The 18,432-nt window shown below is 43.6% G+C and overlaps 1 protein-coding gene across 1 annotated transcript in view; it reads left to right on the top strand.

Annotated features, from left to right (window-relative positions):
* Positions 1-81: 81 nt before the first annotated feature.
* Positions 82-18,432, top strand: part of LOC139562217 (adhesion G protein-coupled receptor B3-like) — a 72,611-nt gene continuing 54,260 nt past the window's right edge. Inside the window, exon 1 of the mRNA XM_071379705.1 lies at positions 82-189. The gene's annotated coding sequence lies outside the window, so the exon portion shown is untranslated. The remainder of the gene's footprint in view (positions 190-18,432) is intronic.

Genomic DNA, 18,432 nt, shown 5'->3' with positions numbered 1-18,432 from the left:
ATGGAAGAATGTTGATTGGTGATTGTTGTGGTGTTATGTTGATTGTCATTTTTTATTTGTTGATCCAGTACTTCCCGTTATTCCAGATATATCCGGTCTGAGCGGTCCATCATCCTAATCAACTTCTGCCTGTCAATCATCTCCTCCAACCTCCTCATCCTGGTTGGACAGACACAGACACACAACGCGGTAAGATTCCATTTTCTACAGCATGCACTTGAACTTCTTTACTCAAACACACAATGCAGGTTGTGTATATATGTTGTATTGGAAGAGACGAACCCGTACATACAGGCAATTCATGCACTTTAACATGCTTTAATCAACAACAGGCACACTGTGGTACATTAAATGTCCATTTATATTGTTGGCAAGTGTACAAGCTTTACTCAACCACAGTAGCTGTTTAACCACTCTACTGATACTCACTGCTGTTTAACCACTCTACTGATACTCACTGCTGTTTAACCACTCTACTGATACTAACTGCTGTTTAACCACTCTACTGATACTCACTGCTGTTTAACCTTTCTACTGATACTCACTGCAGTTTAACCACTCTACTGATACTCACTGCTGTTTAACCACTCTACTGATACTCACTGTAGTTTAACCACTCTACTGATACTCACTGCTGTTTAACCACTCTACTGATACTCACTGTAGTTTAACCACTCTACTGATACTCACTGCTGTTTAACCACTCTACTGATACTCACTGCTGTTTAACCACTCTACTGATACTCACTGCTGTTTAACCACTCTACTGATACTCACTGCTGTTTAACCACTCTACTGATACTCACTGTAGTTTAACCACTCTACTGATACTCACTGTAGTTTAACCACTCTACTGATACTCACTGTAGTTTAACCACTCTACTGATACTCACTGCTGTTTAACCACTCTACTGATACTCACTGCTGTTTAACCACTCTACTGATACTCACTGCAGTTTAACCACTCTACTGATACTCACTGCTGTTTAACCACTCTACTGATACTCACTGTAGTTTAACCACTCTACTGATACTCACTGCTGTTTAACCACTCTACTGATACTCACTGTAGTTTAACCACTCTACTGATACTCACTGCTGTTTAACCACTCTACTGATACTCACTGCTGTTTAACCACTCTACTGATACTCACTGTAGTTTAACCACTCTACTGATACTCACTGCTGTTTAACCACTCTACTGATACTCACTGCTGTTTAACCACTCTACTGATACTCACTGCTGTTTAACCACTCTACTGATACTCACTGCTGTTTAACCACTCTACTGATACTCACTGCTGTTTAACCACTCTACTGATACTCACTGCTGTTTAACCACTCTACTGATACTCACTGCTGTTTAACCACTCTACTGATACTCACTGCAGTTTAACCACTCTACTGATACTCACTGTAGTTTAACCACTCTACTGATACTCACTGTAGTTTAACCACTCTACTGATACTCACTGTAGTTTAACCACTCTACTGATACTCACTGCTGTTTAACCACTCTACTGATACTCACTGCTGTTTAACCACTCTACTGATACTCACTGTAGTTTAACCACTCTACTGATACTCACTGCTGTTTAACCACTCTACTGATACTCACTGCTGTTTAACCACTCTACTGATACTCACTGCTGTTTAACCACTCTACTGATACTCACTGTAGTTTAACCACTCTACTGATACTCACTGCTGTTTAACCACTCTACTGATACTCACTGCTGTTTAACCACTCTACTGATACTCACTGCTGTTTAACCACTCTACTGATACTCACTGTAGTTTAACCACTCTACTGATACTCACTGCTGTTTAACCACTCTACTGATACTCACTGCTGTTTAACCACTCTACTGATACTCACTGCTGTTTAACCACTCTACTGATACTCACTGCTGTTTAACCACTCTACTGATACTCACTGCTGTTTAACCACTCTACTGATACTCACTGTAGTTTAACCACTCTACTGATACTCACTGTAGTTTAACCACTCTACTGATACTCACTGCTGTTTAACCACTCTACTGATACTCACTGCTGTTTAACCACTCTACTGATACTCACTGCTGTTTAACCATGTTTTTATGTCAACATTGCGAGGTTATTACTGTATGCAACAAAGACTTCCAAATGATGTTAATGTTTACATTATTAGGCTCCCAAGTGGCGCAGCGGTCTAAGGCACTGCATCTCAGTGCAAGAGTCCCTGGTTTAAATCCAGGCTGTATAACATCTGGCTATGATTAGGAGTCCCATAGGGCGGTGCACAATTGGCCCAGCGTCGTCCGGGTTTGGCCGGGGTATGCCGTTATTGTAAATAAGAATTGTCCCCCCAAAAAAGATTGAATTGGCAGTCAAAAGCTTTGACTTAGATTTCTACCCCCAGATAAACAACATACAGTGGGGAGAACAAGTATTTGATACACTGCCGATTTTGCAGGTTTTCCTACTTACAAAGCATGTAGAGGTCTGTAATTTTTATCATAGGTACACTTCAACTGTGAGAGACGGAATCTAAAACAAAAATCCAGAAAATCACATTGTATGATTTTTAAGTAATTAATTTCCATTTTATTGCATGACATAAGTATTTGATCATCTACCAACCAGTAAGAATTCCGGCTCTCACAGACCTGTTAGTTTTTCTTTAAGAAGCCCTCCTGTTCTCCACTCATTACCTGTATTAACTGCACTTGTTTGAACTCGTTACCTGTTTAAAAGACACCTGTCCACACACTCAATCAAGCAGACTCCAACCTCTCCACAATGGCCAAGACCAGAGAGCTGTGTAAGGACATCAGGGTTAAATTGTAGACCTCTACAAGGCTGGGATGGGCTACAGGACAATAGGCAAGCAGCTTGGTGAGAAGGCAACAACTGTTGGTGCAATTATTAGAAAATGGAAGAAGTTCAAGATGACGGTCAATCACCCTCGGTCTGGGGCTCCATGCAAGATCTCACCTCGTGGGGCATCAATGATCATGAGGAAGGTGAGGGATCAGCCCAGAACTACACGGCAGGACCTGGTCAATGAGCTGAAGAGAGCTGGGACCACAGTCTCAAAGAAAACCATTAGTAACACACTACGCCATCATGGATTAAAATCCTGCAGCGCATGCAAGGTCCCCCTGCTCAAGCCAGCGCATGTCCAGGCCCGTCTGAAGTTTGCCAATGACCATCTGGATGATCCAGAGGAGGAATAGGAGAAGGTCGTGTGGTCTGATGAGACAAAAATAGAGCTTTTTGGTCTAAACTCCACTCGCCGTGTTTGGAGGAAGAAGGATGATGAGTACAACCCCAAGAACCCATCCCAACTGTGAAGCATGGAGGTGGAAACATCATTCTTTGGGGATGCTTTTCTGCAAAGGGGTCAGGACGAATGCACCGTATTGAGGGGAGGATGGATGGGGCCATGTATCGCAAGATCTTGGCCAACAACCTCCTTCCCTCAGTAAGAGCATTGAAGATGGGTCGTGGCTGGGTCTTCCAGCATGACAACGAAACGAAACACACAGCCAGGGCAACTAAGGAGTGGCTCCGTAAGAAGCATCTCAAGGTCCTGGAGTGGTCTAGCCAGTCTCCAGACCTGAACCCAATAGAAAATCTTTGGAGGGAGCTGAAAGTCCGTATTGCCCAGCGACAGCCCCGAAACCTGAAGGATCTGGGGAAGGTCTGTATGGAGGAGTGGGCCAAAATCCCTGCTGCAGTGTGTGCAAACATGGTCAAGAACTACAGGAAACGTATGAGCTCTGTAATTGCAAACAAAGGTTTCTGTAACAAATATTAAGTTCTGCTTTTCTGATGTATCAAATACTTATGTCATGCAATAAAATGCAAATTAATTATTTAAAAATCACACAATGTGATTTTCTGGATTTTTGTTTTAGATTCCGTCTCTCACAGTTGAAGTGTACCTATGATAAAAATTACAGACCTCTACATGCTTTGTAAGTAGGAAAACCTGCAAAATCGGCAGTGTATCAAATACTTGTTCTCCCCACTGTAAATGCACATGCTGACAGCAGACTTATTTACAGGCTGATTGATAGGCTGGTCTGTGTGACAGGGTGGCCCACATTAGCCCATTTGGGTCTAAAACTGTGAATTGCATTTTGTTAGTGCCACATTTGACATTATTGATGTATATTTCACAAGGCACATCAATGTTTTAGCCACAAGCCTGGTAAACCATAACAAACACTTTCCCATAGTAACTATTATTACTATCAGAGAGAGCAAAGATTATTCTGCTTCATCATGTCAATGTTTTCCTCTGAAGGAGTAGTTGATGTTAAAACAACCGATGAGGTCATAACTATAGGGTGATGGAGAGATTGTTCCGTTCTCTGTCTGTGTATATCTGGAGCTCAGGTTATCCAGTGCTGTGTTCACAAGCTATTTATAGGCTGTGTTTCTGCACGTCGTCAAAATATGGCCCCCTTACGGATTCAGGGGATATTTTGACAACTGTGAAGCCTGGGTGTTATTCCTAGTCTAGCTGTCTCTCTGTGTTTTCTAATGAGGAGTACTGTAAATATGTTACCTTACCTCTGTGTTTTCTAATGAGGAGTACTGTAAATATGTTACCTTACCTCTGGTTTCTAATGAGGAGTACTGTAAATATGGTACCCTACTTCTGGTTTCTAATGAGGAGTACTGTAAATATGTTACCCTACCTCTGTGTTTTCTAAGCAGGAGTACTGTAAATATGTTACCTTACCTCTGGTTTCTAATGAGGAGTACTGTAAATATGTTACCTACCTCTGTGTTTTCTAATGAGGATTACTGTAAATATGTTACCTTACCTCTGTGTTTTCTAAGCAGGAGTACTGTAAATATGTTACCTACCTCTGTGTTTTCTAATGAGGAGTACTGTAAATATGTTACCCTACCTCTGTGTTTTCTAAGCAGGAGTACTGTAAATATGTTACCTACCTCTGGTTTCTAATGAGGAGTACTGTAAATATGTTACCTACCTCTGTGTTTTCTAAACAGGAGTACTGTAAATATGTTACCTTACCTCTGTGTTTTCTAAGCAGGAGTACTGTAAATATGTTACCTACCTCTGGTTTCTAATGAGGAGTACTGTAAATATGTTACCTACCTCTGTTGTAATCTCTAGTGGACAGACTACATCTGACCAAATGACTCAAGGTTTATGTTCTGAGTCTATGACACCTTCTATGTTTCATGTTAATATATATAAAATATTACATTTAGCAGATGCTTGTATCCAAATCGATTTACAGAACAGTGCGGGAATCGAACTCACCACCCTGGTGTTTCTAGCACTGTGCTTTAACTGAGCCACACAGGAACTAGATCTGTTACAGCCAGATCACTGACAGATCAAGTCTCTTTATCTAAATCCCAGCTCAACGCTATTGTACTTCAGATGATGGCAGAGTACTGGCTGGTTGCCCCCGTTGTAGGGTTAAATACCTATCTGGACCAGATGCCTAGCATAGTTGTAGGGGCCCTGAGTTAGCTACCTACAGTATCTGGACCAGATGCCTAGCATAGTTGTAGGGGTCCTTAGTTAGATACCTACAGTATCTGGACCAGATGCCTAGCATAGTTGTAGGGGCCCTTAGTTAGATACCTACAGTATCTGGACCAGATGCCTAGCATAGTTGTAGGGGCCCTTAGTTAGCTACCTATCTGGAGATGCCTACAACAGTTGTAGGGGCCCTGAGTTAGCTACCTATCTGGAGATGCCTACAACAATTGTAGGGGCCCTGAGTTAGCTACCTATCTGGACTAGATGCCTACAACAGTTGTAGGGGCCCTGAGTTAGCTACCTATCTGGAGATGCCTACAACAGTTGTAGGGGCCCTGAGTTAGCTACCTATCTGGACTAGATGCCTACAACAGTTGTAGGGGCCCTGAGTTAGCTACCTATCTGGAGATGCCTACAACAGTTGTAGGGCCCCTGAGTTAGCTACCTATCTGGAGATGCCTACAACAGTTGTAGGGGCCTTGAGTTAGCTACCTATCTGGAGATGCCTACAACAGTTGTAGGGGCCCTTAGTTAGCTACCTATCTGGAGATGCCTACAACAGTTGTAGGGGCCCTGAGTTAGCTACCTATCTGGAGATGCCTACAACAGTTGTAGGGGCCCTTAGTTAGCTACCTATCTGGAGATGCCTACAACAGTTGTAGGGGCCCTGAGTTAGCTACCTATCTGGAGATGCCTACAACAGTTGTAGGGGCCCTGAGTTAGCTACCTATCTGGAGATGCATACAACAGTTGTAGGGGCCCTGAGTTAGCTACCTATCTGGAGATGCCTACAACAGTTGTAGGGGCCCTGAGTTAGCTACCTATCTGGAGATGCCTACAACAGTTGTAGGGGCCCTGAGTTAGCTACCTATCTGGAGATGCCTACAACAGTTGTAGGGGCCCTGAGTTAGCTACCTATCTGGAGATGCCTACAACAGTTGTAGGGGCCCTGAGTTAGCTACCTATCTGGAGATGCCTAGCATCCAGTACTCATATGGGCATTCAGGAATATATGTAATTTTCTCCCAGATCTAAAAGAGATTCTTCAGTGTTTAGTTTTGTTGGAAGGAGATGGTGGTTGTTTGGAATGAAGCCTCAGTTTTAGGCCTCTGTCTCCGTCTACAAAATGTCTGAGCTGCAAACTCACGGTTTTATTGATTGGAGAGGTGTGAGAAATAGGGTTTAGCGATAATGATGACGCTGATGATCACTCCATAATGGAATGGATGATGTCTAGAGATGAGAGCTAGACTACAGTATAGATTGTGAAAAAGAGCATCGTGGGACTAAAAACAACTAAAAAACAAGATAACTAATGTAAAATATACTGTGTCTTGAATACGCTGGAAGTACTGTAATAGCCTAAGTGTTGTTGTCCATTAGTTTACTCCAGTTAGAGGAGGGGTGGTAGGGTTAGGGGAAAATAATACAGCAAAATATATAAAATTGTATACAGTATATATATTTAAAATGATATATATATATTTATAAAAAAGAGGATTGGAAATGATGCAGACAATTACACTGATATAAGCCACAATCTATTTGCAATATTAAAGCTGATCCACCCCCTAAAAAAATTGCACCCTATTCCCTTTATAGTAATGCACACATTTTTAGTATATAGACGAGGTGTTGTTTTTAAGTCAGACAGCATGCGTTTCAGCACACCTTTTTACCCTTGCTGCAGTTTTATCCAATATGAGACTTTTTTACCTTGAACCTTTTCATCCAAGATGGTAAACTCAGACTCTGCTTCGTTGGCATGGAGACCATGAAAAGGATCTTGCATCCCAATTAAGGGAGAAGGACCATAAAGAAGATTAAAAATGCGTACCAAATGGCACCCTATTCCCTATATAGTGCACTACTTTGACAAGTGCTCAAAGGGCTATGGTCTAAAGCAGTGCACTATAATAGAGAATAGGATGCCATTTGGGACTCCCTCTAAATAATGGCCACAGAAAGGACAATCAAATTACTCCCCAATGAAATAACGATGTTGTTTCTACGGCTATAGATTCAGGGGAATGACGCAGCAATCATTAATGAGGGGCCATAGGATAGCCGTGTGTGTCTGTGTGTGTCTGTGTGTCTGTGTGTCTGTGTGTGTGTGTGTGTGTGTGTGTGTGTGTTTAGCTTTTAAGAGCTCCTAGACAGGGATATGTAGGATGCAGCAACAGAGGGCTATTCCACATGATGGCTGTATCCCAAATGACACAATGTACCCTTCATAGTGCACAAAAGTGATGCACTAATAGGGAATAGGGTGCCATTTGTGACGCACCCTAGGAGACATGATGCAGGGTTCTTTCAAACTCCCTAATGAAGTTATGGAAGCACCCTCCCTGGAAGTAACCACTCACATTGATGTATTTGTATTTATTATGGATCCCCATTAGTTCCTGCCAAGGCAGCGGCTACTCTTCCTGGGGTTTATTATGGATGCCCATTAGTTCCTGCCAAGGCAGCAGCTACTCTTCCTGGGGTTTATTATGGATCCCCATTAGTTCCTGCCAAGGCAGCAGCTACTCTTCCTGGGGTTTATTATGGATCCCCATTAGTTCCTGCCAAGGCAGCAGCTACTCTTCCTGGGGTTTATTATGGATCCCCATTAGTTCCTGCCAAGGCAGCGGATACTCTTCCTGGGGTTTATTATGGATCCCCATTAGTTCCTGCCAAGTCAGCAGCTACTCTTCCTTGGGTTTATTATGGATCCCCATTAGTTCCTGCCAAGGCAGCGGCTACTCTTCCTGAGGTTTATTATGGATCCCCATTAGTTCCTGCCAAGGCAGCGGCTACTCCTCCTGGGGTTTATTATGGATCCCCATTAGTTCCTGCCAATGCAGCAGCTACTCTTCCTTGGAACCAGCTAAATTAAGGCAATTATATACAATTAAAACATTTCTCAACAGATGTCCCTCAGGCCGCTACCACATACTGTTCCATAAGGTGTATTTTTATCTGTTACTTGATGTGGAATAGAGTTCCATGTAGTCATGGCTCTATGTAGTACTGTGCACCTCCAATAGTCTGTTCAGGACTTGGGGACTGTGAAGAGACCTCTGGTGGCATATGCATGGGTGTCTGGGCTGTGTGCTAGTTGTTTAAATAGACAGCTCAGTATATTCAACAAGTCAATACTTTTCATTCCAGTAGACACTCTTATCTCGAGCGACTTACAGTAGTGAGTACAAACATTTGCATACTGGTCCCCCTTGGGAATCGAACCCACAACCATTGCAAGCACCACACTCTACCAACTGAGCTACACAGGACTGCTCACAATTACAAGTAGTGATGAAGTCCCTCTTTCCTCTACTTTTAACCAGGAGAGATTGACATGTATATTATTAATGTTAGCTCTCTGTGTACATTTACACGACTGGACAGTAGTTCTGGGCCAATTGTAATTTTCCTATTTCCCTCTGTGTGGTATCTGACCACATGACTGGACAGTAATCCAGGTGCGACAAAACTAGGGCCTGTAGAACCTGCCTTGTTGATAGTGTTGTTAAGAAGGTAGAGCAGCACTTTATTATGGACACACCTCTCCCCATCTTAGTTACTGTTGTATCAATATGTTTTGACCATGACAGTTTACAATTCAGGGTTACTCCAAGCAGTTTAGTCTCCTCAACTTGCTCAATTTCCACGTTAGTTAATTGAAAGATTTAGGTGAGGTTTAGGGAATGATTAGTCCCAAATACAATGCTTTTAGTTTTTGAAATATTTAGGACTAACTTATTTTTTGCCACCCTAAATAAACAGATGGAAGTAAATATTTGTATATTTTGATAGATTGATAACTAAATAAATTAAAGGAGTGCTCCTGCTTAAAATATATATCTGACATTTCTTAGGAATGATTTCACCAGTAATGGTATACTGTATACGTTGAGATTGTAGAGGTTTCCATACAATGGAGTGGAAAATGAAGCCTTTAACCCAAATTGTAATGTATTATTCAATGTATGAAAGTTGTATGCCTATAGGCTTTTAAATTATACAAACAGATCAGAGATACATCTGAAGAAGATGAATGGCTAAATGAAAATGTTACTGACTGTTTAAGATACGAACTGCCAACTTTCACAATACAGGAGACTTCTTCTACTAGTGCTTTGATTATACACAATAACAGTATCCCACTTGCTGTTTCCAAATAACACACTGATCAGGCTTATCATAGTTGTTCTTGAGTCCTGTAATACAAACAAGTGGTTTATGTAAAAGACGAGTTTGGCACATAGAGGGTTGTCATTGACTGTGTAAGCAGCCCACACACATGTCATTCTCAGTGTGTTGGCAGAGTCACAGAATGACACATTTGCCTATCACTCTACAGACATTTTAATTTTACAGGCATATCCATGGGAACCCAGGGCAAACACAGCAGCCATTTCAGTGAAGAGGTGTAGCCTGGTTCAGGTCAGAAAGAGCACGGGAGAAGTATTTATCATTCCCAATATATGGATTCTGAAATGTATTATTTAAATATTGTTTTATATACAGTACCAGTCAAAGGTTTCGGACACACCTACTCATTCAAGGTTTTTTCTTTATTTTTACTATTTTCTTCTTTGTAGAATCATAGTGAAGACATCAAAACTATGAAAAAACACATATGGAATCATGTAGTAACCAGAACAGTATTCAACAAATCAAACTATATTTATGTTTTAGATTCTTCAAAGTAGCCACCCTTTGCCTTGATGACCGCTCGCACACAATATTCACATATGGATCATGTTTTATTTAAATCTAGTTTGATATGTATTTTATTGATATAGGACAGGAATCACATTGTTTTCTGCTTGTTCATCGTCAGATAATTACATTATTAGTCATGCTTTAAGTTCAGAATGCTTTTAAGTGTGACTTTTTCTAAACGTCTACATAGGGGGTGGTCAATGTGATGTCCCAGGTAACCCAGAGGTCCCTCCCTACATTAGGCCTCTTTCATTCATCAATAGTGTATTTTACTCCATTCATTACACCAGTCCCATCCATCATTGGTAACCATGTAGTCCCTTCCATCATTGGTAACCATGTAGTCCCATCCATCATTGGTAACCATGTGGTCCCATCCATCATTGGTAACCATGTAGTCCCTTCGATCATTGGTAACCATGTGGTCCCTTCCATCATTGGTAACCATGTGGTCCCTTCCATCATTGGTAACCATGTAGTCCCTTCCATCATTGGTAACCATGTAGTCCCTTCCATCATTGGTAACCATGTAGTCCCTTCCATCATTGGTAACCATGTAGTCCCTTCCATCATTGGTAACCATGTGGTCCCTTCCATCATTGGTAACCATGTGGTCCCTTCGATCATTGGTAACCATGTGGTCCCTTCGATCATTGGTAACCATGTAGTCCCTTCCATCATTGGTAACCATGTGGTCCCTTCGATCATTGGTAACCATGTAGTCCCTTCCATCATTGGTAACCATGTAGTCCCTTCCATCATTGGTAACCATGTAGTCCCTTCCATCATTGGTAACCATGTAGTCCCTTCCATCATTGGTAACCATGTGGTCCCTTCCATCATTGGTAACCATGTGGTCCCTTCCATCATTGGTAACCATGTGGTCCCTTCCATCATTGGTAACCATGTGGTCCCTTCCATCATTGGTAACCATGTGGTCCCTTCCATCATTGGTAACCATGTGGTCCCTTCGATCATTGGTAACCATGTGGTCCCTTCAATGATTGATAACCATGTGGTCCCTTCGATCATTGGTAACCATGTAGTCCCTTCCATCATTGGTAACCATGTAGTCCCTTCCATCATTGGTAACCATGTAGTCCCTTCCATCATTGGTAACCATGTAGTCCCTTCCATCATTGGTAACCATGTGGTCCCTTCGATCATTGGTAACCATGTGGTCCCTTCCATCATTGGTAACCATGTGGTCCCTTCCATCATTGGTAACCATGTAGTCCCTTCCATCATTGGTAACCATGTAGTCCCTTCCATCATTGGTAACCATGTAGTCCCTTCCATCATTGGTAACCATGTGGTCCCTTACATCATTGGTAACCATGTAGTCCCTTCCATCATTGGTAACCATGTGGTCCCTTCGATCATTGGTAACCATGTAGTCCCTTCCATCATTGGTAACCATGTGGTCCCTTCCATCATTGGTAACCATGTGGTCCCTTCCATCATTGGTAACCATGTAGTCCCTTCCATCATTGGTAACCATGTGGTCCCTTCCATCATTGGTAACCATGTGGTCCCTTCCATCATTGGTAACCATGTAGTCCCTTCCATCATTGGTAAACATGTAGTCCCTTCCATCATTGGTAACCATGTAGTCCCTTCCATCATTGGTAACCATGTGGTCCCTTCCATCATTGGTAACCATGTGGTCCCTTCCATCATTGGTAACCATGTAGTCCCTTCCATCATTGGTAACCATGTAGTCCCTTCCATCATTGGTAACCATGTAGTCCCTTCCATCATTGGTAACCATGTAGTCCCTTCCATCATTGGTAACCATGTGGTCCCTTCCATCATTGGTAACCATGTGGTCCCTTCGATCATTGGTAACCATGTGGTCCCTTCGATCATTGGTAACCATGTAGTCCCTTCCATCATTGGTAACCATGTGGTCCCTTCGATCATTGGTAACCATGTAGTCCCTTCCATCATTGGTAACCATGTAGTCCCTTCCATCATTGGTAACCATGTAGTCCCTTCCATCATTGGTAACCATGTGGTCCCTTCCATCATTGGTAACCATGTGGTCCCTTCCATCATTGGTAACCATGTGGTCCCTTCCATCATTGGTAACCATGTGGTCCCTTCCATCATTGGTAACCATGTGGTCCCTTCCATCATTGGTAACCATGTGGTCCCTTCGATCATTGGTAACCATGTGGTCCCTTCAATGATTGATAACCATGTGGTCCCTTCGATCATTGGTAACCATGTAGTCCCTTCCATCATTGGTAACCATGTAGTCCCTTCCATCATTGGTAACCATGTAGTCCCTTCCATCATTGGTAACCATGTAGTCCCTTCCATCATTGGTAACCATGTAGTCCCTTCCATCATTGGTAACCATGTAGTCCCTTCCATCATTGGTAACCATGTAGTCCCTTCCATCATTGGTAACCATGTGGTCCCTTACATCATTGGTAACCATGTAGTCCCTTCCATCATTGGTAACCATGTGGTCCCTTCGATCATTGGTAACCATGTAGTCCCTTCCATCATTGGTAACCATGTGGTCCCTTCCATCATTGGTAACCATGTGGTCCCTTCCATCATTGGTAACCATGTAGTCCCTCCCATCATTGGTAACCATGTGGTCCCTTCCATCATTGGTAACCATGTGGTCCCTTCCATCATTGGTAACCATGTAGTCCCTTCCATCATTGGTAACCATGTAGTCCCTTCCATCATTGGTAACCATGTAGTCCCTTCCATCATTGGTAACCATGTGGTCCCTTCCATCATTGGTAACCATGTAGTCCCTTCCATCATTGGTAACCATGTAGTCCCTTCCATCATTGGTAACCATGTAGTCCCTTCCATCATTGGTAACCATGTGGTCCCTTCCATCATTGGTAACCATGTGGTCCCTTCCATCATTGGTAACCATGTGGTCCCTTCCATCATTGCTAACCATGTGGTCCCTTCCATCATTGCTAACCATGTGGTCCCTTCCATCATTGGTAACCATGTGGTCCCTTCCATCATTGGTAACCATGTGGTCCCTTCCATCATTGGTAACCATGTAGTCCCTTCCATCATTGGTAACCATGTAGTCCCTTCCATCATTGGTAACCATGTGGTCCCTTCCATCATTGGTAACCATGTAGTCCCTTCCATCATTGGTAACCATGTAGTCCCTTCGGTCATTGGAAAACATGCCCCTCATGTTCTTTTATTTATTTGTACTTTTTCATAGATTAATGAAATCTGTTAGGTAGTGGCTAGCATCACAGCTCTGTATGCCTTGTTGTTAGCTAGTGGCTAGCATCACAGCTCTGTATACCTTGTTGTTAGCTAGTGGCTAGCATCACAGCTCCGTCTGCCTTGTTGTTAGCTAGTGGCTAGCATCACAGCTCCGTCTGCCTTGTTGTTAGCTAGTGGCTAGCATCACAGCTCTGACTGCCTTGCTGTTAGCTAGTGGCTAGCATCACAGCTCAGAGTACCGTGTTGATAGCTAGTGGCTAGCATCACAGCTCTGTCTGCCTTGTTGTTAGCTAGTGGCTAGCATCACAGCTCGGACATCCTATTCCAAGGCAATGGGATCTGTGGAGCCTCAGGCCCAGAAGTAATGCTAAGTTGATTTGAAGGCTTGTCACTTTTAATCAGATCCTTTGTCAGCCTGTTCCTATATTATGTTCAGAAACACACTACACAGCACGAAAAGTACTCTTACAGTTCATGGAATTTTCACCCAGCATTACAATACATCCACTCAGCATACGTCTAACAACATGGACGTCCTCTCTTAGCAGACACGACTTACAGGAGCAATTAAGTGCCTTGCCCAAGGGAACATCGACAGCTCTGGGATTCAAACCAGCAGCCTTTTGGTTATAGTCCCAACCCTCTTAACCACTAGGCTACCTGGACATCTACTCGTAGAATACATCTAACAACATTGATGTTTACTCTTAGAATACGTCTAACAACATGGACATCTACTCTTAGAATACGTCTAACAACATGGACATCTTAGTATGTGTTTAATTAACAACATCTACAGTACATCCCCTCTGGATGCCTAACATGCATATAGATGGATGGTTTAAGTTTCAAGTTCACGTTTCAGGTTTTTGCCAGGTGTAATGAATACATTGGCAATCTTACTGACCCAAGCTCTCACTATAAAAACACAATAACAACAGGGAGAAATATAAACCATTCTATATACAACAACAGATATCCCAAAACGTCAGTCATAGACTGTGCTGAACAACACATTCTCTTCTTTGATTTTCCAAAAAGGACTTACAAAGCTTTGATGAAAGCAGACGTTTGGTAGATTCATCCATCCCTGGTGGCCTTACCCTGTTACACAAGGATAGCCACTGGCAGCATGCCCAATGGTACCCTATTCCCTTTATAGTGCGCTACTTTTGACCATGCCCCATAGGGCTCTAGTCAAAAGTAGTGCTCTTTATAGGGAATAGGGTGGCATTGTGGGATGCAGCCACTGTGCTGCACTCCTAAACCCTGAAGCTTTGCAGTTCTGACTCACAGATTTCTCTCCAAACCCCTTTTCATAAGATACGATATCTGAGGGTTTAGCATCTGATTATAACCACTAGACTAGAGTACATGGCCTGGCCTGTGGACAGTGCACTAACATTTGTATCACCCTGTGTGTGTGTGTGTGTGTGTGTGTGTGTGTGTGTGTGTGTGTGTGTGTGTGTGTGTGTGTGTGTGTGTGTGTGTGTGTGTGTGTGTGTGTGTGTGTGTGTGTGTGTGCGTGTGCGTGTGCAAGTGTAAACCTAACTTCCTGTCAGGCTACCAATGCCAAGGCTCCATCCTCTATCAGCACCAATAGAAGATTACTGTTACACTAGAACTGCATCCCAAATACCACCCTGTTCCCTATATAGTGCCCTACTTTCAACCAGAGCCCTATGGGCCTTGGTCAAATGTACACTATATAGGTCAGTGGTTCCCAACAGCACACATTTGTGTTGCAGCCCCGGACAAACACACCTGATTCAAGTCATTGAGGGCCTGATGATTAGTTGACAAGTTGAATCAGGTGTGCTTGTTCAGGGCTACAATAAAACTGTACTGTTGGGGTTACTGGAGGACCAGAGTTGGGAACCACTGATATAGGGAATAGGGTGGCATTTGAGATGAATCCCAATTCCTGATCAACACTTCCTATATCCTGTATCTGTCCTCTCTCCATGGTGCTGGAGCTGAGGCTAACAGGGATGGGCTTGTTATTAGCTCTCCCTCCAACACACTTCCTGTATCTGTCCTCTCTCCATGGTGCTGGAGCTGAGGCTAACAGGGATGGGCTTGTTATTAGCTCTCCCTCCAACACACTTCCTGTATCTGTCCTCTCTCCATGGCCCTGGAGCTGAGGCTAACATGGATGGGCTTGTTATTAGCTCTCCCTCCAACACACTTCCTGTATCTGTCCTCTCCATGGTGCTGGAGCTGAGGCTAACAGGGATGGGCTTATTATTAGCACTCCCTCCAACACACTTCCTGTATCTGTCCTCTCTCCATGGTGCTGGAGCTAAGGCTAACAGGGATGGGCTTATTATTAGCTCTCCCTCCAACACACTTCCTGTATCTGTCCTCTCTCCATGGTGCTGGAGCTGAGGCTAACAGGGATGGGCTTATTATTAGCTCTCCCTCCAACACACTTCCTGTATCTGTCCTCTCTCCATGGTGCTGGAGCTGAGGCTAACAGGGATGGGCTTATTATTAGCTCTCCCTCCAACACACTTCCTGTATCTGTCCTCTCTCCATGGCGCTGGAGCTGAGGCTAACAGGGATGGGCTTATTATTAGCTCTCCCTCCAACACACTTCCTGTATCTGTCCTCTCTCCATGGCGCTGGAGCTGAGGCTAACAGGGATGGGCTTATTATTAGCTCTCTCTCGTTCTCTTTCTCTCTACCCCTTTCTCTCCGTTCTCCTTCTGTCTCCCATGTCTCTCTTTCTCTCACCTCTGTCTCTTTCTCTGTCTCTTCTCTCTCTCTCCATTTTCCTCACTTGCTCATCTCCCTTTCTCTCGTTCTCTCTCTCTCCTTTCTCTCTCTCTCCCTCTATCTTTCTTTCTGCCGTTCTTTGTAACAATATTTGAGTAATATTTCTATGCTGTGAGTCATAAAGGACAAAGAGGCAGCATGTTTGAGTGCTATGCTAACAGGGAGGAGGATAACATGGTTCCTGTGTGGGTTTAATTGCCCCGACGCTGCCTTGCTGTCTCACTCTACCTCCATTTTCTCCTCCCTCCCTCCCTCCCTCGTTCTCTCTCTCCTGCAAGGCGCCGGTACGCTTTGCTGTGCTCTGCTGTGCTGTGATGCGTAATTGGCTTCACTGTTTATGGATTCAGGCTTGCTTCATTGTCTAATAGAAATCATCGCTTTGTTGTTGTGCAGCCGATGTCTTTTGGGATCAGGGCAGTGAGAGAGAGACTGGGTATCAAATGGCAACTTTTCCCTATATAGGGTGCTACTTCCCTTTATAAGTAGTGCACTTATAAAGGGAATAGGGTGCAATTTGGTTTGCAGACAGAGTCAAGGATGTGGTGTCACCTTTCTGCCTGCAGTTTGCCTAACTAGCTGTCTAGCTGTGTTTTTTGTTTCTTTCCCCTCTCTCTCTCCCTCTCTCTCTCTCTCTCTCTCTCTCTCTCTCTCTCTCTCTCTCTCTCTCTCTCTCTGTCTCTCTCTCTCTCTCTATTTGCTTGGCTTGTTTAATGACGAGCAGAGAGACAAATTAACAGAGGACAGAGGGAGGTAAGAGAGGGGCTAGCTAGCTGTTGGGTCCCACCACCTTGTTTAATTTACAGCTCATTAGTACTGACAAAGAATGTATCCCAAATGGCAGCCTAATCTCAATAGTGCACTACTTTTGACCAGGGCCCTATGGGTAGTGCACTACTTTTGACCAGAGCCCTATGGGAAGGCAGACAAATTGTCAGGGAATAGAGGGTTTATTGTTGGTTTGTATGGCACGGACCGCAGCACCTGTGTCTGTTTGACTCCTGATGCCTAGTGTTGGTGTCCTTCAAATGAGGAATTCAAAAAGTCTCAAAGTTAATCTCACTTAGATAAAAACATAAACTATCTTATTCTTCCTGATCACTTATTACAGATACAGGGTCACTGGGGGCCTAGAAGTACATCCACTTATTACAGTTACAGGGTCACTGGGGGCCTAGAAGTACATCCACATATTACAGTTACAGGGTCACTGGGGGCCGAGAAGTACATCCACTTATTACAGATACAGGGTCACTGGGGGCCTAGAAGTACATCCACTTATTACAGATACAGTCTCACCGGGGGCCTAGAAGTACATCCACTTATTACAGATACAGGGTCACTGGGGGCCTAGAAGTACATCCACATATTACAGTTACAGGGTCACTGGGGGCCTAGAAGTACATCCACATATTACAGTTACAGGGTCACTGGGGGCCTAGAAGTACATCCACTTATTACAGATACAGGGTCACTGGGGGCCTAGAAGTACATCCACATATTACAGTTACAGGGTCACTGGGGGCCTAGAAGTACATCCACATATTACAGTTACAGGGTCACTGGGGGCCTAGAAGTACATCCACATATTACAGTTACAGGGTCACTGGGGGCCTAGAAGTACATCCACATATTACAGTTACAGGTCACTGGGGGCCTAGAAGTACATCCACGTATTACAGATACAGGGTCACTGGGGGCCTAGAAGTACATCCACTTATTACAGTTACAGGGTCACTGGGGGCCTAGAAGTACATCCACATATTACAGATACAGGGTCACTGGGGGCCTAGAAGTACATCCACTTATTACAGTTACAGGGTCACTGGGGGCCTAGAAGTACATCCACATATTACAGTTACAGGGTCACTGGGGGCCGAGAAGTACATCCACTTATTACAGATACAGGGTCACTGGGGGCCTAGAAGTACATCCACTTATTACAGATACAGTCTCACCGGGGGCCTAGAAGTACATCCACTTATTACAGATACAGGGTCACTGGGGGCCTAGAAGTACATCCACATATTACAGTTACAGGGTCACTGGGGGCCTAGAAGTACATCCACATATTACAGTTACAGGGTCACTGGGGGCCTAGAAGTACATCCACTTATTACAGATACAGGGTCACTGGGGGCCTAGAAGTACATCCACATATTACAGTTACAGGGTCACTGGGGGCCTAGAAGTACATCCACATA

This window comes from Salvelinus alpinus, chromosome 32 (genome assembly GCF_045679555.1).
Source record: "Salvelinus alpinus chromosome 32, SLU_Salpinus.1, whole genome shotgun sequence".
Taxonomy (NCBI): Eukaryota; Metazoa; Chordata; class Actinopteri; order Salmoniformes; family Salmonidae; genus Salvelinus; species Salvelinus alpinus.
The sequence above is the reverse complement of the archived record's forward strand: the minus strand, read 5'-3'. Positions and strand labels throughout refer to the sequence as shown.